Source organism: Peromyscus eremicus, chromosome 5 (genome assembly GCF_949786415.1).
Source record: "Peromyscus eremicus chromosome 5, PerEre_H2_v1, whole genome shotgun sequence".
NCBI classification, from domain to species: Eukaryota; Metazoa; Chordata; class Mammalia; order Rodentia; family Cricetidae; genus Peromyscus; species Peromyscus eremicus.
Window position 1 is genome coordinate 85779975 of NC_081420.1, and position 22550 is coordinate 85802524.

Below are 22550 nucleotides of genomic sequence, written 5' to 3' on the forward strand. Positions count from 1 at the left end.
GGTGACAAGTCATACACACACACACACACACACACACACACACACACACACACACACACACACACACTTGGAAGGCCAGGTCTCACCCTGCCCCAGATGCCTGCACCAGAAACATTTGGGGGCATCAGGACACTCACCCCAATACGTGTTGAGAGGCGATGCTCCACCCCATAGACCAGCCTCAATTAGAGCCTGAGCAACTGTGTGCTGCTTGGATTCCTCCGGGCATTTTCAAAGCCAGTTGCTAGAGTGGAGAAATGGAGGCTGGATAGGCTGGAAGACCACAGAAGCACACCCAGACAGGCATGGGAGGCTGGGAAGCACACCGGGCACAACCATCACACTATTCTGCCTGTCTTGCCTCCTCACTGAGGCTAGGGTAGAGTGGGAACAGCCTGGGCTCCAGGCTTAGGGTCAAGCTCCCCTTCCTTCCCTGGCCAGTTCAGCATCTCATGTAAAAGCATTTCACGAAAAGCCAAAGGGGCAGTGGTGCTCCCACATCATGGGATGTGTGCTTAGGGAGATCCACACTCTCTGTCCTGGGGCCTATGGAGGCAAGTGGCCTTGGAAGGTCCTATGCCTGTTCCTCATCAGGATGCTCTGACAGCTCTAGAGACTTCTCTAGGAACTGCCACTAGGTCAGTGCAGAGAGTGGAACATCTGTGGGGCTGGTGGGAAGTGCAGCCATGTGCTCCACTAGGAGCACGGCCAGTGTCTGTGGATCCCACTGGTCAGTTCAGAAGTTCAGGTCTGTAACCATCCAAAGAGTTCACTAGACGCCTTGGCTCCTCCCACTCCCGTGCGTCCTGCCAGCTCTGCGTCCTTGGGTAAGTGAGCAACCTCTCTGAGTTTCCACTTGCTCTGGTTGGCAGCCATCTCTCGACATCCCCTGGTCAGGAGGGCAGAGCTGCCAGAGGCCTTGGTGCCTCTGTCCTCACATGCCCTGCCACGGTGTGTGTGTGTGTGTGTGTGTGTGTGTGTGTGTCAAGATCAGTTGTACCTAGCAACTGCTGTCCAAGGCAGGAGGAACATGTGGGTCTTCTGAAGATGTAGAGGTGCTGGCCCTGGGAACAGCTTTCTGAGATCCCCAGGTTACCCTGCTCCTGAGTGTCTGGTCAGAACTGGGGCCAAGTTTTTCCCCTGGCATCAGAAAACAAAATACAGGCTCTGGGGTAGAGGAAGGAAATCACACAGGAATGAATAAAGCTCAATGCTGCTCTCAGCTCATCTCTTTACTCCGCACATTATAAGGGGCCTGTTGTATCTGGAGCAGGCAGGAGCAGGGAGAGGGGAGGGCGGAGAAAAGGAGGATGGAGGGAGGGAGGGAAGGAGAGGGAAGGATGGGAAGAGAGGGAGGAGAGGACAGATAGTGGTGGAAAGGTCGGAGGGAAGGGAAGAAGAAAGAGGGAGTGAGGGATGGGGAGAGAGGACAGAAAAGGAGGGGTCTGTGGTCAAACCACCCTGACCTCATCTGATTCGGGAAGCTTCACTGGTCAGGCCCAGTTAGGGCGGGCTGAGTGTTGAGTGAATAGCTGCAGGGCCAGGAGACATTCCAGACAGACGGTGGCGCATGACTCAGAGCCCTGAGCAAGACTTTTTTTTTTTTTTTAAAGAGGGGTCAGGCAAAGATGTCCTTCCTGAGAGTTTCACACATCAATGATGCTCACCCACCCACATTCACTGAGCACGTGGCTGGTCAAGGTCACTGACCTTCATTGGCAGAGGGTCTTCTGTGTGAGAGCCTTTTTACCCCAACTAGGCTGACACCTCCTCCATGAAGCCCTCCCTCTTCGGTCCCATAGAGCTTCTCATGGGCACTGCCTGAGGTCCGAGTCCTGCCTCCATCAAGGGAACTTGGGAAGACCTCTCAGAAGCAGGGTGTGAAGGTCCTGAACACCTGTCTGAGCCCCTGGAAAGTCCTTCTTAGGAGTGGCTGAGGCTATATTGCTGGGAGCCAGGCCCTCCATTCTCCCAGCCCTGGTAAACACCACTCATCCCGTGTGTAGGATGGGAAGCTGGATCCCTAGAGGGTATGAAAGGAACCTTGCTGGCTGTAAACACTCATCTTATCAGGGCTCCCTGCCTTCTGGTTACCTCTGAGCCCCTTTGAGTGTCTGAGGTACCATAAGCAGCTGGTGGCTTAAGCCCAAACCACTCCTACACTCCGAGCAGCGTGGCCTCAGTTTCCCCATCTGCCATTCAGTTAATGTGCTGGGGCCTGTGGGTGGCTCTGTCGAGACATCCTCTCTGGAGCATCCCTGACTCAGCCAAGCACGGACCTTCAGGACGGGAGTTCTAATGAAAAGAAAACAGAGGCTGTGGAGAGCAGCCGCTGCAGTAACCCAAGCCAGCAGCCAGGGCATGAATGGGCCCTTTCATGAGTCACAACCAGAGTGAGGCCAGGCTGAGGCACCAGGATGGGCCCAAGGAGTGGCAGTTCCTTGGGCATGGAGGAGAGGGACAGCAGCCCGGGGCCAGCCTCCATCCTTTCTCTGCATCCCAACCTGGCTTGCAAAGGAACTTGGATGTCCTCCGTCTAAATCTTTAAGCCTTTATTTTTCTATAATTCTGTGGCTCGGCATGTCCTAGTCCATCACTCACTCGGGGTGCCAGGGAAGGTTTGCAAGAAAGGTTTGTGTAAAAGGCACTGTGAGGAGTGTTTTTGTTCATCTGCAGGGTGCCCACTGAGTGTGCAGACAACCGGCCCTTTGAGGGTCTGTGGTGAACAGCAGTGTCCTTCTCTCTGCCACCTGGGTCTGCGTCAGCACCCTGAATGGCCTCAGTGTGCCCAAGCTGTCTTTTCCATACCTGGCCACTGAGACTTCCAACATTCTTTTAGAAAAAAAATGTGGCAAGGCTCCTGGGATCTTTCTCCAGATAACTTAGCATCCCAGGCCAGCCAGACTCAAGCCAGCGCCTCTTCCCTTTGGCGACACTAAAGAAAAACCTCGCTTCCGTTTTACCACCTGCTGCTACGGCCTGAACAATGGTCTCCTCTGACTTTACATGGGCAGGGTAGCAGTCAGCAGACTTCCTTCTGTGCGACAGTGAAGGCTGATGGCCCCAGTCCAGCCAGTGGCAGTGACTCCAGGGCCCTGAGCATGTCTGGCATGTAGAGTAGTTTGTATTTGTTGAGCGAATACAGGAACAGAAACACAAAAACCGGCAGAAAGGAAACGTACGAGGAACAAGCTGAGTCCTCGGGTAGGAAGCATGGACCCCACTGTGGTAATGGTGTAATACGGCCCCTGGAGGGCTTTCAAAGACCTGGACTTGGGAATTTGTCCACCTCACTACCAAAGGGTCACGAGCCTGAGAGGGACTCCAGGTTCAAGTTTCAACACTGTCGTGCCTCCCCTTGCCTCAGTTTCCCCAACCCTATCTCTGCAGGGACTAAGAGCAATCTGCTTTGAGAATTCAGAGACGCCCAGGATGGATTCTCACGGATAACTCTTACTAGTCTTGGTGGCTTTCTGTGTATGTTATATGTGTGCGTGTGTACATGGGTTTGTATGGGTGTGTGTGTGGAGGCCAGAGGTTGACACTGTGTGTCCTCTACCACTTTCAATCTCATTTTTAGGCAAGGCTTTTCACTGAACCTCGGACTTGCCAGTTGAGCTTGACAGTCTGGCTGGTGAGTTGCAGGGATTCTTTTGTCTCTGAAGCCCCAAGACTGAGAGGACCTGGACTGTACCAGCATTTTTTTTTTTTTTTTTTAACATGGGTACTGCTGGAGATCCACATTCACATCCTCAGCTTACTCAGTCAGCATTTCCCTGACTGAGACATCTCCCTAGCTCCTTTGGTGACATTTATAGGTGACTTATTTTCACGTCCACTGTCTCACATTTCTACACTGGCCACAAATTATACTTTCCTATCAATAAGAAGTCTACTAATGTCGATCACCCACCACACTTGAGAGTCCGTTACAACACCAAGCCTGTCTTCACCATACTGCCTGTCTGTGCAATAGCCCTGTTACTGCGGCAGACACAGGCTCGGGGCGTGAGGCCATTCTTACATCCGTGCTGTCAGGGTGTGACTGCAAGTGTCACTTGAGTGGTGTGAACCTCAGGCTGGAGCAGCCAGGTACCCAGCAGCTCCTGGCACCCACGGGTGCCCAGCGATCATGCTGTCAACACGTTAGCCATGCTTTAATTGCTAATGGGGGTCACCGTCCACCAGACATTTGCATAAATGTTCATGGACTCCATGGACAAGCCTTAAACAGACTGAGGTGCCGTGTCCCCTCTCAGAAGTACCCTGTGGCTTCCTGGCCCCCATAGGAAAGATTCACACTCAGCTACAGCCTTGTGCCCTTAAAGCAGTCTTGGGATCACTTTCCCCCACCCCAACCCAAGCTGTCTGTCATCCCAGCGCTCCTCAGTCCCTTACTCCTCGATGACTCTGTATTTGATGTTCTTCTTTCTTGGAAAATTTCTTCATCCTGCAACCTCTGCTAGCTGGGAAAACTCTGACTTACTCTTCAAGATCCACACGGTCACCTCCTCCTGCTGTGGCCTGCAGCTATCTGTGCACCCTCCTCCTCTGCTGGACCCCAGGTGGAGGGACCTACTGTCTACTCCACTGCAGAGGCTTGGGCCTGAACACTGCTTTATTCATCCATGACAGACAGGGTCCATCCCTCCACTCCATCACACCACACTCACTCCCTGACATGGAATGCTCTCACCTTTGACACTAGAAGCTCTTTCTGTCCTTTAAAACCTTCTCAGGAAAACTGTACCCCCAGAAAGCCCTCCATGCTTAACCTAGTGTGGACACGTCATGGGTGTCGTCATGAGGAGACCAGGCCCAGAAGCCTGGGGGACACAGCTTGCTCTAGGCTTTTCATATCACAGACACAGAAACTGAGGCCTAGGGAAGAAGAGATGCCATGAGGGCATAAGCAGGGCTCAGTCCCTGGAGAGGGCTTTCTATGCTCTTTAGGCCAGTAGTCCAAAACTGCCATCTGCACGTCACCCCGTCTGCCCCACAGAGGTAGTTCAGCATCCTGTCTTGAGGGCAAATCCAACACTCTGTTCCTATTTGCTGGCTCTCCTGTGCCCTCGTTTATTTCACTACCCACAGCCTGCTTCCATGGTCTCACTGCAAGAGGAGACACCCCTGAAGGGAGTCTGTGCAACGGTGGCCAGAGAGGAAGGAGACCCTGCCTGCGGCAGCCGTGGAACTTGGACAAGTTGCATTTCCCCTCCCACGCCCCCAGGAATTCCAACGTTTTCATTTGAAAGGTAGAACTAACATATAGAAACCATCTTAAAGGGTAGTCATAAGATTCAGGGAAATAATAGAATGTGCTTAAGAGGTGCCTGGTACAGAGCCATCGGACAGTGTTTTCATCCCAGTATGATGAGGGTGGTAAGGGGTGGAGAAAATGACAGTGAAGTTGACGATGGTGGTGGTGGGGATGATGATGTTGGTAATAGTAACAATGATGGTGATGATGATGATGATACTGATGGAGAGGTGATGATGGTGATTTATTACAGTAGTGATGTGGTAATGATGATGATGATGATACTGATGGAGAGGTGATGATGGTGATGGTGATTTATTACAGTAGTGATGTGGTGATGATGTTGATACTGATGGAGAGGTGATGATGGTGATGGTGATTTATTACAGTAGTGATGTGGTGATGATGATGGTAACAATGATGGTGATGATGATGATGGTGGTGATGACATCCTGATAGGGATGGGGATGATAGTGACTATGAGGATTGGGATCACGGTGATAATGGTGAATGATTATGGTAATGATAATAGTAACTATGAGATGGGATGAGAGTGATGATGCTGTTACTGCTGGTAATGATGAGGATGATGGTAAACAGGATCATAGTGATGCTGCCGTGATTGACAGTGGGGGTATGATGGTGATGACGATGGTGGTGGTGATGATGGTGTTGCTGATGATAGTAGCGGTTAGGGTAAGGATAATGGCAGTGGTGATGACACTGATGATGAGAGTGATGATGTAATGATGCTGGTGATGGTAGTGGTAGTGATGGAGATGCTGGTGGTGGTGGTGATGATGTTGCTGAAGTTGGTGATGTCAGGATGATGGGGTTGAGGATGGCATGAGGAGGACTAAAGTAAAGAGCATAGTAATGATGAAAATGTCACAGAGTAATGTACCAAGACTTCCAGGATCCCAAACTGAGCATTGCAAACAGAGAACAAAGAACAAGCAGTGTTCAGTCACTAGTGATGTCACTGAGAAAGAACTGAACCAGGAAGGACAAGCTACATGCGTTCAGAGAACGAGTGTCGACATGTTTTGTTGGCAGCATGGTGCTTTAACTTACTTGTGGGAGACCTAGGCTTGAGTTCTGCCTCTGCAGAGCATAGTGTGGGACCCAGAAGATCACCTCCCCTGCAGGGCTCATCACACTGATGATCAGACCTGCAGGGCTTCTGTCAGAGGTCTGTGGACGTGCACCAAGCTCATTGTCAACTGTCATGGTCTACATAGGTAGAGGGGTGGGCACTTGGCTGTGTGAGGATCCTAGGGTGAGTCTGTGTCTCAGACTTCCCTTCCCTGAAGAATGGCACCTATTAAGCCCTGTCCTGTATTCCTGCCTCAGGAGAAGACCAAGCAGCTCAGTCTCAAGACAGAGAAGAAGCAATATCTGTATCTGATGCTGTAGCGGTTAGTCTTTGCTGCATAACAACCAATCCCACAACAAATGGCTAAAATATGGGCACTGAAGATCCACAGGGCACCAACAGTTCTCTGGTGTGGGTTGGCTTGGCTGACTGGTGCCATCTTGGTGGGCGTGGGTTGTCCATGGCTGTCTTTCATCAGTTGAGTACAGATGTTGCTGGGCCCCACGCTTCATCATGCAGCAGTTAGCTGGCTTGCTCAGCCAGTGGGGATTACAGGTTCTCAGCATGGAGGGCAAACACCACAAGCCAAGTTTCTGGGTTTTGCTGCTTGTGCCCCATTTACTGGTGTCACACTGTGGGAGTGAATTCAAGGAATGGAGAGTCAGGTTCTGCTGGGAGGGAAGACATTAGTCACCTGTGAGGGGGCTCAGGCATCACAATGACTCTGGGGTCAAGACGGGTCACAGGGATTGCTGCTGGGACCTACTGAGGGTCTTGGGCCAGTTCCCTTGTCTTCTTGAAGTCTTGATACGGTGAGCTGTTAAGTGGGGACCCAGAGAGAACATTTCTCTCAGGGCTGCACAGGGCCGCCGAGCCAGAAACACCTTGTATGATGCAAGCATGGCATACACCTTGTTGGCTGCTGTCCTACAGAGCATGAAGAACACACTGCGTTTGGGCGCAGAGGGTCAGCGATGTCTTTGTAACTCAAGGGCACATATTATAGTCCCTGCCAGGGATATTCTCAGGCTGTGTGCCAGGATGTCAGTGAGGTATGGCGGGGCCTACCTTCAGGGGACACATCTCCTGGCCTGACTCTCGGGGGCTAACAGAGGAGCATACAGCTTGAATATTGAGTTAGCTGGCCTCACTAAAGCACTAGTGAAGCCATGAGGAGTGTCCAGGTGCCCCACAAAGTCCAGGGTACTCCTCTGTCATAAGGGCCTCTTGGGGCTGGACTTAAGGGGTGTTAAGCTGAGCTGACCCCAGCCCCAGGCAATGGTTTGGGGGTTTTGTTTGTTTTAAACAGGAGACTGAATACTTCACTGTGCAGACATGCATGACAGGAGCTGCAGGGGGCCACATGCAGGAAGGAGGCTGTTTAGGGAAGGCACCATTGGCTGTGCCCAGGGATGGCTTCTGCAGCTTTGGGCAGTGGGTCCTGTGGAACCAGGGCATCAGAAAGACTGACTTACAGAGTAGGTGCCTCCTTCTGTGGGTTGTAGGTCTCTGGGTCTGAAGGCACAAAAATCGGCAGGAAGCCTGAGTTCAGGGGTAGGCCTGAGCTATGATACCTTGCTTGGGGCTAAGGCTTTGTAAGGTGTGACCCTGAGCAAGCCATTGGCTCTCCATGATGGAAGGAGAGCGCCAGGAGGTCAGCAGTATCCTTGGTATGTCCTGTGGAGCTGTCCACTTTGGTTTGGGTAAGACTTGGTCCTCTTCAGGTGACTGTTGTCACATTGGGTCACATGAAGGACCATGAAACAAAGCAGAGAAACTGAGCAGAGCTTCCTCTTGACCCCAGCCCTCTCTCAAGACCAAGGGAGGATCCATGCCTGTTGATGTCACTAATCTAGTGTACAAGGATCTGTCACAGCAGTTCCGGGGCCTCACACACCTCAGTCCTGAAGAAAGCTAGTCAGTACAGACAGGGGACATGAGTGAGGAATGCCAGAGCCCACAGCACCATGGACATCCACCCCCTTTTAGGAGTTGAATGACAGTACATTATTTTCTTTAGTAGACTACTGAAGACTTATCACCTGTAGGTCCACCAGGCTGGTTAAGGCTAGAGAGCGAACATTCACACCTCACATGTTCCAGAACACTCAGAGCCAGTGGCTCCATTTCCTGAACTCACTTTGAGGATGATAGAGCTTTGTGATGAGGGGGACCAGCCACTCAGCTCCTTATGATACCAGGTCAGAGTTGGAGGCTGAGGACAGGAGACCTTCCATAGAAGAGTGGCATGAACAAGCAGGCTGCGGCCAGCAAACAGCATGAAGGCCAGGCTCCCCCCCCCCCCCCCAGTAAATAGCGAGTAAAAAGCTATTACAAGAGGTGTCTACATTTTTTTTTTCCTACACTGGGAATGGAACCCAGGGATCCTACTCACCAGGCAAGTGTCCTACTACTGCACTGTGCCCCAATCCTGCACTAATTTTATTGAAAGGTAACATGAAGACTAAAATTTACTCCTAGGAGGGGTGGGAACACCATAGCAGATCAGCTGAGGGCAAGAGCTTCCGGGTTACAGAATAGATGACTGTGAACTTCTCCTGCCTGGGCTCTGCTGTAGTTTCTAACCTTTGTGGAGAGCACAGTGCTTCTGAAACAGGACAATGATGCCAATTAAAGCAACAGGCTTGTCTTAGGGCTCACATGGTCAAAGTCATACTGCCCAGGCTGGCTAGTACCAGGACCCTGGATGGCAGGGGCAGACAGATGTCACTTTGACACACGATGGAACAGTGTGATGGCTAATCCTGACAGGATCTAGAATTGCCTAGGAGACAAACCTCTGGGCCTGTCTGTGAGGGAGGTTCTAAGCTGGGTTAACTGGGGAGGGAAAGGCAGAACCATCCCTGGGCTGAGGTCCTGGACTGAGTAAAAAGGAGAACGTGAGCTGAGAACGTGTTCATCTCATTCTGCTTCCTTCCTGATTGCAGATGCAATGTGACCAGCTGCCTCAAGATCCTGTCATCGAGTCTTTCCCACTGTGACTGATAATCCCTCAAACTGTGAGCCCAAAGAGACCCTTTCTCCCCTAAGTTGCTCTGTCCAAGTAATTTTTCCACAGCAATGAGAAAAGGGATGAATACAAGCTGCTTGCCCTTATTTCGCTATGGCTCTGGGACCCTGGGACCAAGCTTTCTCACCTCTTGGTGCATGTCTACCCAGCGCAGCAAGAGTGAGCCTGCTTCATCATCTGAGAATCAGGGTGGTGGGAAGAGTACCACCCTGGAATGGCTGTGAGGACTGTCCTGTGAATTTGTTTTTGTTTGTTTGTTGTTTTTAGAGACAGGTTCTCTCTCTGTAGCCCTGGCTGTCCTGGAACTTGCTCTGTAGACCAGGCTGGCCTCGAACTCAGAGATCTGCCTCCTGAGTACTGACTGGGATTGAAGGCGTGTTCTGCCACTGCTGGCCTAGCTGTTCTGTGAACTTGACTTGATATTATGCTAGCATCGTCTCCAGAGAAGGTTTCTGGGCTCAGAAGGGAAAAGTAAATTGCCCAGGATCACCCAGCAGAGGGCTATGGGATGACTTTAATTCCATGTTGTCCCCACATGGCTTGGCTGCCTCCTGCTAGGCAGAAATGGTGGCAGGTGACCCTTGTCCTCCTGTGCTGTCTCCATCCTACAAACCAAAGCATGCCAAGGAGCTCCAGGAAGGAGCAAGGTGAACTCGAATGTCACTTGCACTTATGTGCATTCCAGGCTGGCCCACAGTGATGCATGCAGGGCAGAGGGATGCCTGTGTTGAATGTCTTGCTTACCTGGAAGGAAGGGTTGATTTTTTTAGTTGGGGCCAGAGGAAATCTCTAGTTTGAGGGTCCAGGAGGATTCACAGTGCCACACCCTGCCCAGAAGCCAGCCACTTCACCTGCAGAGACCACTACTCGGACCCCCTTCTGAGAACAAGGAACCACAGAGCCACAGTAGAGGCCATGCCCCTACCACCTCCCTTTCCAAGACCATGCCCACAGCCATGCCCTCCCTTACCACCAAGTCCTCTAGATCTGCACCTGTAACCACACCTCCTTCCAGGATGCTTTTAGCAAAGACTTAGCTAGGTGCTCAAGAAAATAGGACTGCACAGACCAGCTCTGCCTTCCTCAGAGCAGGCAAATCCTATACTCAGGGTCAGGGCCCTGTCCAAGTCCAGGAGGATCCCTAACACTGTCCAGCACGTGCTGGGGATTTTTGTCTATCCCTTGCTCCTCCCACCATGCATTCCCATGGCTATGATCTATTCTCGATCTATCCAGAAAGGTACAGCTACTTGATGCCCAGCTCCCTTCCTGGGCAGAATTGGGGCTGTCGGCCGAGGGAACGGCTTGTTTGTGTTTGACATAAGCCCTGGATTGTTCTCCGCTCTCCTTGGCTATTATGCAAAGGCAAGTCCTAAAATAATATTGAATTTCCTCTCATAATTTGGAGGGAGGATACTCATCCGGAATTAAGCTGGGATGGGGATGCTTTCATCTGTGGGCACAGGGGACTTCTGCACGGACGCTGGCTAGGGGTAAGAATGCAGGGCTGTTTGCGCCAGCCCAGGTCCACTGAGTTCACCGCAGTGGAGCTGCTTGGGAGAGCTGTGTTCTTGTATTTTCATAACTACGTGTCTTGGAAAGCTGGACTCTTCATCGCATTGTTCTGAATTCCAGATGAGGACATGAGCCCTGGACCCCAGAGACCAGGGCCAGAGCCCAGCCGGTGGCCAGCTAGCTGTGTGTCAAGCCCAGGAAGGTGCCTCTGGGACCAGCAGTGCCTGGTGCATAGTGGGTGGTCGATGCGCTCCTATCAACTCCAGCACAAAGAATGCTCACACAGCCTTCCATTGGTGGCTGGGGCCACTTGCCCTGCTTTAGAAATGCCTGCTTGAGTTTACCATGCACGTTCCCTTCTGAAGCCCTCCCAGATTTCCTGTTCACAGTACATAGACGTTCCAGAGCAGAGGGCCTTCTCCCTAGACTTCCTCAGGAGACAAGGCCAGGCTTCAGAGACAGCCAGAGCATGCTCAGATCCCAACACCACCACTAACTAAGTTTGGGAGCCTTGATTTTTTTCCCTCTCATCCTTAAAGTGAACTTGAACACTCAATTTGAGAGTTTAGCATCTAACTCATTTCTTCATATTATCAAAATGCAGAGCGTGGACATTTATTCCATTTACTTAAAAGAACCTTAGCTAAGCACTCACATGCTAGTCTCTATGACAAGTTCTGAGGGGACACAAAGGGAGATGACATAGGTGTGGGCTTTGAACAAAACAGGATGGCAATGATGGTGGTGGTGGTGGTGATGATGGTGATGATGGTGATGGTGTTGACAGCCATGATGAAGGTGACAACAGTTATGATGATGGTGCTGATGGTGACGGCTGTGATGGTGACGGTGCTGATGGTGACGCTGACACAATTTGAATAATCTCATAGGATCTTTGGGTAGGCATGAATAAACTAATTTAAAATTGAGGGATGAGTATCTAAGGTAATATTGAAAAACAAGAACAGAGTCGGGGGCTTGCCTCAGCAAGTTCAAGGCTTCATCTGAAGCTACGGGAAGCAGATGACATGTTTTAGCTGTTCGGCAGCGTATTGGACAATCAACTCATTCTTTAAAAACTGTTTTACTTTGAGGCCAGGCATAGTGGCGATCACCTTTAACCCCAGTACCCAGGAAGCAGAGACAGGTGGATGTCTGCGAGTTCAAGGCCAGCCTGTTTTACATAGTGAGTTCCAGGACAGCTAGAACTACATAGAAGAGAGACCCTGCCTCAAAAGAGAAACAGCAACAAAGATTTGTTTTTCTTTGGAAAAGTGCTTTTTACAAAAGGCAATAGCAAAATGCAGAGCCTTCTGTAATGATGACTTGTTCCCTCCTGAGTAGAAGAATGAATGGGTTCTGGGGAATTGAGGCAGAGGGAGAAATCAAGAACATCACCCAAGTCATTGTCAGGAAACAGAGCAACAAAACGCATTTCTCATCAAGGAATTCTAGCAGCTTGGCGTTTGCTCATCTGTGTGTGGGCTGCCATGGCCTCTTTTAGGGAGAAAGTGATTTATTGATGCAAAACAATTATTCTACCTCAGTGAGGACCTCAGAACAGTTTTGAATCTGTCTTTCTACCTGCAAAGTTCGGGGTAGAACAAGGGAGACACTCACAAGCAAACACAAAAACCGGACCACAGAAATCCTCAAAAGAGCACAGGACCTGGATGAAAAGGCTGGAGCGTACAACGTCAACGACAACAGAGCACTCAAGGCTCATGTTGGTTGATGGGGTCACGGGTCATTTAACCTCTATGGTAGATCCCATTTCTCTAGCTTACTAACAGACAACCTAGCACTGCTGTATCAATGACTCATACTCCGCTTGGTCCTTTAAGATCTACCTGCAGCTGGGCAGTGGTGGTGCATGCCCTTTAATCCCAGCACTGGGGAGGCAGAGGCAGGTGGATCTCTCAGTTCGAGGCCAGCCTGGTCTACAGAGTGAATTCCAGGACGGCTGGGGCTACACAGAGAAATCCTGTCTCAACCCCAGCCCCACTCCCCACCCCTCAATGCCACAAGAGGCTGGAACCACTACATTTTGGACAATGAATTTTTAGAGAGGGTGGATTCGTTTTGGCTCCCAGTTCCAGTCCATGGCTGGATGGTTCCATCACTTCTAGGCCCCAATGCCGATGTAGCAGCATGTAGGGGTGGGGAGTAGCTTAGCTATCCAACTCATGCCCAGGAAGCAAAAGACAGAAGGAAGGACCTGGGCCCTACTCTCCCCTTCAGAGCATGGTCACCTGAAGCTCACCCTCTAGGCTCTACCTATTAAGGTTGCATGGCTTTCTAGTGGTGCTCAGTTGGGACCAGGCCCCTTACATCTGGGTCTGAGGGACACTTCAGGTCCAGGTACAGAGCTGGTGCTGCAGAGGGGTCAGTAAGCAGATCAACAGGTAGACAGCCTGGGACCAACACTCACCTCGCAGATACTGATTTTCAAAAAGAAAATGGGTAGCCACCTAGCAACTTCTCAACAAATGGCACTGGTACAACAGGGCTCCCCACACTCCAAAGGGAATCAGATGGGCTACGTTCCTCACACCTAAAATTGTGACACTTCTAGGGAGGTGGCAATGCTTTCTTCCATAGCAGAACTTGGCTCATACTGGTTAGAATTCACCAGGGGCATCTGATGCATGCTGAGTGTCCACACATTTCTTTCTTTCATCTGTGCATGTGCGTGTATACATGTGTGCACATGTGCATGCATGCTCATTCTCTCTCTCTCTCTCTCTCTCTCTCTCTCTCTCTCTCTCTCTCTCTCTCACACACACACACACACACACACACACACACACACACACACACACATGGGGGGGGGGAAGTGGGGGAATCCATGGAAGCCAGGACAGCATTAGGCATTGTTCCTTAAATGTTATCCATTTTTTTGTTTTTCTGAGACAGGGTCTCTCTCATTGGGCTGAAGCTCACAGCTTGTGGTTGGCTGTCTGTCAGGCTCCAGTGACTCTGCTGTCCTCATGCCTGCCCCCAACGCACACCAGGATAGCATGTGCCACAATGCCCAGCTTTTTCATAGGGGGTTGGGGCTCATGCTTGAGTGGGGCACTCAGATTCTCATGCTTGAACAAGAATTTTACTGATGAGCTTTCTCTGTAGCATCCCATCTTTTTTTTTTTTTTTTTTTTTTTTTTTTTGAGAAATGACCTCACTCTGTATCCTGGGCTGGCCACAATCTCTTGACAATCCTCTTAGGCTCTTAAGTGCTGAGAGCATACGGGTGGACCACTATGTAGTATTTAGTGAGATCTGTGCATTTCATTGCATTGGAGAAAACCAAGAACCAATGATAACAGCAACCTAGTGATATGTCAAAGCTTTGATCAATGTGTGCTGATATATCTATATCTATATATGTGTGTATGTATGTATCTATCTATCTATATACATACATATATATAGATATAGACAGGGTCTTATGTAGCCCAGGCTGGAACTTGCTATTGTACCAAGGATAACCTTGAACTTCTGGTCCTCCTGTATCCATCTCCTCAGGTCTAAGATTACAGGTGTAGGCCACCATGCCTGGACTTACACAGAGCTGGGGATGCTATCCACAGTTTTTTGTGTGTACTAGGCAAGCACTCTACCAAGTGAGTTACATCTCCAGCCCCTGCTACTTGCTTTTAAATGCATCTAAGGATTGCTGGATGTACTGAAGGATCCAGTGCCACAAAACAAGTACACTTATGGTCAATTGTGGAATCCAGGCATATAGGAGGCTAGTGTCAAATTCTTTCAAGCATTTTATATTCTTGAACATTTCATAATCAAATATTGGGAGCACACATGAGCTAGAGTTAAAGAAAATATCTGCAACACTTTTTCTCCCAACCAAAGATGGTATCTAAATTTTTTTTTAGATAATTCTAAAATTAACAAGAAAAAGAGACATCATCTTAGGTAAGTGAGCAAACACTTGGGCTAGGTGATGTGGCACACATCTGTAATCCCATCACTCAGGGAGCTGAGGGAGGAGGTTCACAAATTTGCGGTTAGCCTGAGCTACATAGCAGGACCCTGATTCACCACACACACACACACACACACACACACACACACACACACACACACACACACACACGCACACACACACTCACAAGCACACATGCATGCACTCATGCACTCACGCACTCGAGCACCCTAACTCAAAAAAAAAAAAAAAAAAAGAAAAGAAAAAAGAAAGAAAAAAAGAAACTAAAATACTTGATATTCCAATAGCCAATAATATTGAACACAGTGAGGTTCCCTTCCATACAGATTAGATTGACCATCCTAAAAACATCGAAAACAGGAGACAGATCAAGACAACACTGAGTGTCTATGCTGGGCTCTGGATGTTCCTGTGCTGGTGGTCAGACCTGGGTAGGTTAGAGTTGTGGAGCTTTCTGTAGATAAAGGACCTCATAGTCTTGGAGAATCTTGGACCACAGGGATGCCCCGGGGCTAGGTGGGAAGGCCCTGTGGCCCTTCCAGCTGGGGAACCCTAGGATGTAAGGTCAGAGCCCTTGGCACAGGGGAATCCCAGCCTCCGGGCCATCTGCTTGCCTAGCTGGCCCTCACAATGCTGCCTCTGTGCTTCAGGGTCTGAGGTCACATGCTGTGACGCACTGGGAAGAGCTATAGATGCAGAGGGGTGGCCCAGGGGCAGCCCAGCACGATGGAATGTGTGTTTCAATGACCCTGGGTTGCCAGCTAGGGCTCTTTGACTCCCTGTGCACACAGGTGATCTTGGTCACTCCACCTACTCCATGCCTCAGTTTCCTCTCTGTAGCCCTAGTGGGATGACAAGGGGACTTGCAGGGAAAAGTCTATTTGCTTCTGTTTCGTTCACTCCAGTAGGCTCTGTTCTCACTGCCTGCTCCCCTCTGCTCCCTGCCCACGCATCATGTCTGGGTTGTTCCTTAATAGAGACACTTGTGGCACACTAGAGTTCTTCATTTATGGGCTACTGAAGGACCGACTGAATCATGATCTCCCAAAAGTCAAAAGTAAAATAACTCCACACAGCTTGGGAGCAGCCTGATATGCTGGAGCTGACTGTCTGCAGACTTGAACCATCGCCACATCATGTCTCACACTATCCCAGTGATCAACACGTGCCCAGCTCTCCCCTCCTGGGTGGTCCTCATACCGTGAGCACCAGGTGGGAAAGGGCCATTAGATCGGTCCACTTCCCAGTTGACCCCCATCCACCCACCCAAGCTAGGGACAGGTAGGCTCCTGTGTTCAGGACCCAGCCTCGACTTGCAGCTCAACTTCTCCGGGTCACTGGGAGGCCTTCTGCAAGCTTTGGGTGATAGCTACCTGCAGGTGATGGGAAGGCTCACCCTGGTGACAGTTGGCTCTGCCTCTGATTGATGTCTTCCAAGGCTCTTTGTGACATCTCTGTGGGGTTTTTATTCTTCCCATTGTACGGGGGGGGGGGGGGGGAGAAAGAGACAGACAGAGACAGAGACAGAGACAGGGAGAACACGAGAGAGACAGAGAACACGAGAGAGCACAAAAGCACTGCAGAGACCGTAGCTGTGTCCTCGGGCCTGAAGATGCAGAGGGACAGGCCTGTCCCCAGTGTTCCTTCAGTGCTACCCTCTCCAAGGCCCCAAGTCATAGCTGCAAGGGAGTGTGTGTGGCCCTCCCAGGCCCAGCCCTAAACTATACAGTGCAGTGCTGAGACCCACAGCTCCATTCCCACTTCACAGCAGAACACACCCAGTGTCTAGAAGCTTCTCCAAGGCTTCACAGCTATCAGCATGAGATCCAGGCTTCCACACAGTCCCACTGATCCTAGTCCATGCATCTTGCATAGCTTGTGGTTCCTATCCAAGGAGCTTCCTAAGAGCTGCAAGCACCTGGCTGAGCTAGAGCCCCCACATGCCAGGATCCCATGAGATGCTTCCTCTATGATTGCCATCTGCAGGGAGCCTGGGGTGACAATGCCCCTAGTTAAAACCATGGGTGTGGTTTTGGTGATATTTCTGTCAATGTTGAGCAGTGATGTCATAGCTGCTAGTTTGTGTGAGTACACGGTCACATCACAACCTCAAGATCATGTAATTATGTGCTCTCAGATGTCCAGCCGTAAGGTGATAACGGACTACATGTGCCCAGGCACATACTCCAGGTAAACCGCCAACATGGACACACTGATACAGGCATACTCCAACACAGGCACACACCGAAACAGACACGTACCATCTCAGCTCCACACAGGTACGAGTGTGTGTGCACACCCATGCATGCATACACACATATTCACTAGGAGAAGCAGTCCCTCCCAGTGCCAGAGGCTCAGACCTGGTTTGTGCACTGTACTGTGGGGTGGGCAGGGCTGCTTCCTGGGGAGGCCCGTGAGCACACTGACAGCAGAAGGTGCAGTTGGTCAGACCCAGGAGAAAGCAGAGTTAGAACTTGACCCCAAAGCTTTGGACCCAACCACTTCTCCATGACGTCTCACTTGAACCCCCAGCTCCCAGGGCTGGTTGGTCCCCTGTGACCAGGGACATCGGTGCAATGTCCTCAGACCCTAGTCTTCCCCATCCTGACAGATGTGTCTGCTGGGAGCCGAGCAGTGATAGGTCTGTGAGGGTCAAGCATTCAGACATGACTTTGATGAAAATACAGGGTAGGAGAAGCAGGGTCAGAAGCAGGGTCAGATATTCAGTTTTGATAATGGCTGAGGAAGGGCATGAGGGTCATTTGCTAGCTCTGGAACCTCTGTCCTAAAAGTGGCACAGGTAATGAGGCCCTCATCAGAAACCTGCCAGCCAGGGCTCTTCCTGGCTTCTGTTTATGTGAGGGTTGTTTGGACTCGGAGTGGCCTAGAGGCATCTTAGAAGGTGTACTGGCAGCCACAGCCTGGCTGTATTTGCTACAACTGCTCATGTGCCCCTCAGGCCCAGGCTGGCATGCCCTTTGCACACCTCCTCAGCACCTGGGCAGCACTGTGGCTCACCTCCATCTGGTGTCATGGAATGAGATAAGAGGGCTCTCTCTCCCTGCATGTACTGGGGCAGCGTGCCCAAGGACCCCTGCTTTCCCATGGGCTCTGGACACACCAGCAACATACAGGCAGCCTTCTGCTTCCGGGCTGTGGCCAGCTGACCTGAGGATCAACCTGAACCCTGGGACCTCACTTCAACTCCCCAGGAGCCAGGGGCTTGTGGTAGATCCATCCCAAGTTGGTTCAGGTTGGGTAGCTTGTACGTTTGGGGTTGGCACAGAAGCTGAGGTGAGCAGGAGTTCCAGGCTCTAGGCTGTGTTTTCAGGGTTTCATTTCCTGGCCAGGCAGGGTAGCACTAGGGGCAGCTGAGGCCACCAAGTTCAGGAACCACTTATAGTCCACTGCTGGAGTCATGGGAGAAACCACTTTGCTAACTCTCTGGGGGAGCTTCTGGCACTCAGGAGGGCCCCAGACTCGTTTAGAGAAGAAAAGGCAAGGGTGTGGATTAGGGAGTAGTCAGCCGTTCAGCATGTGGCCCTGCCTCCAGATCTGATGCCCTGTCCATACTCACCAGGAGACTTGTCCCTCTCACAAGCATGGGCGAGCACTGTGGTCCCTGCCCAGGGTAGACAGAAGCGCAGAGGGGATAAGCCAAGCTGGATGCCGCTCTCTGGTGGCCTCTACATGGGCTTCTGGACTCAGCCAAGCCAATTTTGCCAGTGACTTCTCACTTTCACTATGGTGCCCACTCAATGCCAAACCAGCCCCTTTAAGCCAAGGTTGTCTAGGGAGGTTGGAAGCAAGCCTGCCCACTGGAAGGAGAAAGTTCAGGGTCATGCTCTCCACAGAAGACTGGCCTGAACGGGAGATAAATGGGAGGATGGGCGGACAGACTTGTGCATAGTAACAACGGGTGCTCTGTATCTGTGTCTGCGCCAGGCCTGGGGCAAAAGGCTTCCACACTCGTCTCTGAGTCTTGGACACATTGCTCTTGGCCCTGTTGGACAGGCAGGGAAACCAGAGTTGTCAGCGTAGGCTGCCTGGCTGAGGGTGCATGGCTGGTGAGGGATCTCTGGAACCTGAGGTCGTCACTGTTAACATGCAGACAGGCCACGGCTGCACGGCCTCCATTACTGACCCCATACTCTAGTTTCAGAGGGCAGCCAGAGAACCAAGCAGCAGCTATCCTACAAGGAAGCCCGGGGTCCCAGCCCTACAAACAGCTGGGTTCTGTGCTGGCAGTGGGCAGCTGACCAGGATGTGAGGCTTCATCCCTGGGTTGCTGTTGAACACAGGAGCTGTCACGTGGTCTGAACGCCGACGACCTCTGGCATTGAGTCTCTCCTGAGAGGAGAAACTGGGTGGACGGCGGAGCAAGCCCCACAGGGACTCAGCCACTTCCATTGAACTCTCCCAAGTGCCTCTGACGGAGTGCCTAGCGTGCACTGAATGGCATTCCTCCTGTCAAGACTGCTGCCCTGCCCTGCTGCCTGCCAACCTGCACCTGCCTCGGTGCTCACTGGAGCTGAGCCAGCCCTTGGCCCCATTTCCCTCCCCTTCAGACAGAGCCCGCCATGGGCAAGAGCTGAGAGGAGTGACTCTCTGTGGGAGGTGCCCAGGGGCTGGCACACAGTGGGGCGGGGCACAGGCTGAGCTTGGTAGCTCCCTGTGGTATGAGGCTGCCTTGGAGGAGGAAGAAGGGCGGAGAAGATGCTCACAGATTGTTACCGTCCCCTGGGACTGCCACCAGCTGGGGAGCAGCTGGGCCCTTTCCCATGGGAGCATCGATGCGCAGCTATCCACGGCAGAGTCTTAGAGACACACCAGAGCCCTCGTCTCTCTCCATAACACCACAAATGAAGTCAGCCAGAGGCTTGCCATTGCTGGACACTCGAAGAAACTGAGGCTGGGTGGCTTCAGGAACTCATCCCTATAGCTGGCTGCCTTATGATGGCTCAGCCCCAGTGCCTGGGCTGCTGGCTTGCATGTGGGTATACAGGTTCATGAATAGGAGACCCTGAGCATATGTCTACCCCTCACTGCTCCCACTGGGCCCTCCACAGGAGTTTTCACTAATTTATTTGTTTATTTACTTACTTTTTAATCAGGGTCTCATGTAGCCTAGTTGGCTTAGAACTTGCTATGTAGCTGAGGATGGCCTTGAACTCCTGATCCTCCTGTCTGAACCTCCTGAGTTCTGGGATTACAGGTGTGGGCCACCATTCCCAATTTATATAGTGCTAGAATCAAACCTGTTTTTTTGTTTTGTTTTGTTTTCTACATGCTAGGCAAACATTCTGCCAACTGAAGTATATCTACAGCTGATTAAATTACTTTTAGAAAATGTGGTACACACCTATTATTCTAGCACTCAGAGGCCAAACCAGGAAAATCACAATTTGAAGTCAGCTCGGGTTATACAGTGAGACCACGTCTCAAAAATTTTTGTTTGTACCACGGCTGCTAAAGGTACATGGTAAAGGAGAGTCCCAAGTCCAGGGATGGGTTTGTGTGAGCTTTTAAATTACAAAGTGTCTGTACATGAGATTCACCATGGGGTCTGTGTTAAAGATCTGGATATATGAGGGACACAGACAGTGATGGCCACCTGTCACCTCTACCAGCTCTGGAGATTCCTAGTTCCCGTCGGCAATCGCCTATCCCATATGCAGCCCCAGAAACAGTGGTTTGTCCTCTCTCTGTGGAGTCGTTCCCCTAACAGACAGTGTCTGTGATGGCCTGTCACTCGACACCGTGATCCAGGGTCCAAACATGCTGTGGCATGTCAGCACCTCTGTCCTCCACATGGTGCTGACACAGTGACATTACACACGGGACACGTGTTTACTCATGCCTCAACTGGATGGTCCAATTCTGAAACCCACTGAGCATGCCCAAACGAGACAGCAAGTGAAAGCCACATCACTCTGTCACTGTGCATCTGGGACAGCAGGGGAGAAGGGTGGGTGGAGGCGGAGTGGGTTAGACCTGAGCCAGGAATCCATCGGGACCTTTGGGATATGTACAGTTACTCCAAGCATCCACAGAATGTCCTGGAAGCTCCTGATAGCTTCTTGTGGGGGAGTACTGGGTGGGGTTGTATATGGATCCAACAGAGGGCTGCCTGGATCCCAACTCTATAGCCCCATGAAGCCACCAGAATTCACTGGGCTCTATAAACAGGAACATGGGCCAGCAGCTCTGGTGACTTTCCTGGAAGCAGTGGTGATATCACAGGCATTTCTGCCATTCAAGGACCCACGGGACTCCAGCTCCTGGAGGTCAGAGCCCTTTACAACAATCCTAAAGCCAGCAGGAGCTGGATGGGAGAAGATCTTGGAAGAGTGACATCCTTCTTTTAGGGGCAGGTGACTATGGCCCAAGGCAGTCTGGTGTAGTCAGAAGTTTTCCTGTGTCCTGCCTGGCCGGCAGTCGGGACAAATCTCTCCCACTCACATCCCCCAAGTAAACACACAGAGGCTTATATTATTTATAACTGCTTAGCCATTAGCTCAGGCTTATTACTGACTAGCTCTTACACTTAAACTCAGCCCATTTCTATTAATCTATATGTCACCATGTGTTCCGTGGCTTTACCTGTGTGCCATTACATGCTGCTCCCTGGACTGTGGGATGGCATCTCCCTGCCTCTCCTTTCTCTTCCTCCTCTCTCTCCTGGATTTTCCTGCCTGGCTCCACCCTGCCCTGCCATAAGCCAATGCAGCTTTATTTATCAATCAATCAGATCAACACATATTCACAGCATACAGAAAGATATCCCACAACAGTCTGGGAACTTACTAACAGGCATCCTGTGTCACAGTAGGTAGATACCATCTGAGTCTTTGACTGCCCCCCCCCATGTCCCATCAGGGACAAGCTGCATGCCACATGACTTACCACTATGGCCCCAGGTCCTAGAGTGAGTGCTGAGCAGAATCTTTAGTCATCTATTAATGACAAGGCCACATCCTGGCAAGGTCATGACACTTGTATAAGGTCACATAGCCTCATCTGGGGGGTGTTCCGGTACCTGTGGCTGATGCAGCAAACTGCCACACTCAGTGGCTTAAACCACATGTTTAAGGCTGGGACGTGTCTCAGTGGTAAGGGCTTGCCTAGCATGCACAAGGCCCTGGGTCTGTCTCTAGTACTCCCACAAAAGAGGAAAAACAAAACAAGCCTTACTGACTCACTCCACGGCCACTCTGGAAGCTTGCGTTCAAGGTCATTCACTGACCTTCTACCTTCCAGGTCTAGTAGAGCCACTTCCTCTTGGATGCTCCAGAAGGTAGCACGGTCATTCCTTCCTGGCTTCTGGTGGTCACCATATCCCTGGACCTGGGACTCTCCCTCCATCTTCAGAGCTACTGATGTAGCCTCTGGGACCCCATGTGCACCCTTATGGCTCCAGTTGACCAGAGGAGCAGCGTTCCCACCTCAAAGGATCCTGCGATGACTTTTGGTTCCTTGGATGATGCTGGACATGCTTCCATGTCAAGCCCCAAACTAAGGCCTGAGCCTATCAGCAAAGTCCCTTTCACCATGGTGGGGATGCTGGTGGTGGCAATCATAGCTCCTTTATGTCACAGTAGGGACATCACAGGGACTTTTCTTTCTTTTTCTTTTCTTCTTTTGTTTTTTTGAGCCTGCCCCCCCTCCCCCCAACAAAGGG